The 983-nt window shown below is 44.6% G+C and overlaps 1 pseudogene; it reads right to left on the bottom strand.

Annotated features, from left to right (window-relative positions):
• Positions 1-506: 506 nt before the first annotated feature.
• Positions 507-625, bottom strand: LOC118603648 (annotated as a pseudogene).
• Between the last annotated feature and the right edge of the window lie 358 nt (positions 626-983).

Here is a 983-nt window from a genome sequence, read left to right as displayed (position 1 = left end):
CTTGTGCACATTGTTAATATCTATAACGACAGCACTCTGATTTCCTTTTTTATATATTTTGCCTGGAAGTGAAAGAAGGCATTACGTGATATTTAATCTTGGATATCTAAGTCCAATTTTCCCCACATTTCCTCTATCCTCTAGCTTTGTTAGTTGCTTCTGCTGGGTTCCCATGCACCCTGTGCTTCCCTCACACCGTATTGCTATTTACTCCCCACAGACTAACTCCCAGGGATGAAGACCACGGTATGTTCCCAATAGTTAAATAGAGTCTGGTAGACAGGCGGCCTTCAGTAATGTTTGGTGAATGAATGTATGAATGATCTAGTGCTAAATACCTGGAGTTAGTAAATCCTGGGCCCCAAAGACTCTGGAATGACCCTTGGGCCATTTATGGTCCTGTTAATCTTTTTTTTTTTTTTTTCCTTAGACAAGGCAGCCCTTGGTTGACCTCACAGATTGCAAGGACCTTGTCAGCTTACAATTTCTTATTTTTTTATTTTTTATGCTTACAGCACCTGGTCTTCCTGGGTGGTCTCCCATCCAAGTACTAATCAGGCCCGACCCTGCTTAGCTTCTGGGATCAGACAGGATTGGGCTTGTTCAGGGTAGTATGGCCATAGACATAATTCTTAATCTTATACTCCTCAGTTCTGACCTGTTCTCCTGCCTGGAATACTGTCCCCCAGAGACCTGTGGGGTTCCTGAGCTGCTCTTATAGGCCCGCTTTCCTGGTAAGAGGCCTGCCCCCTTTGCCTACTCTGAGTTTGGAAATCCTGCCTGCATACAGGTTGACAACTCCTCACCCTCGTCCCAATATTGAGTCCCATCTAGATTTCCCACCCCATGCCCTGTCAGAATCATAAGACTCTCTGATACCAATCATTTCTGGGATGAAGTGGGGATGAAAAGGAGGAAAGAGGGTCAGCCTTCTATTCCTAACATTAATCTCAGATTCTCTTTTGAGCTGTGGAAGCTGAAGA

The sequence above is a fragment of the Rousettus aegyptiacus genome, unplaced genomic scaffold (assembly GCF_014176215.1).
Source record: "Rousettus aegyptiacus isolate mRouAeg1 unplaced genomic scaffold, mRouAeg1.p scaffold_m13_p_5, whole genome shotgun sequence".
NCBI classification, from domain to species: domain Eukaryota; kingdom Metazoa; phylum Chordata; class Mammalia; order Chiroptera; family Pteropodidae; genus Rousettus; species Rousettus aegyptiacus.
This window is presented reverse-complemented; position numbering and strand designations above follow the sequence as displayed.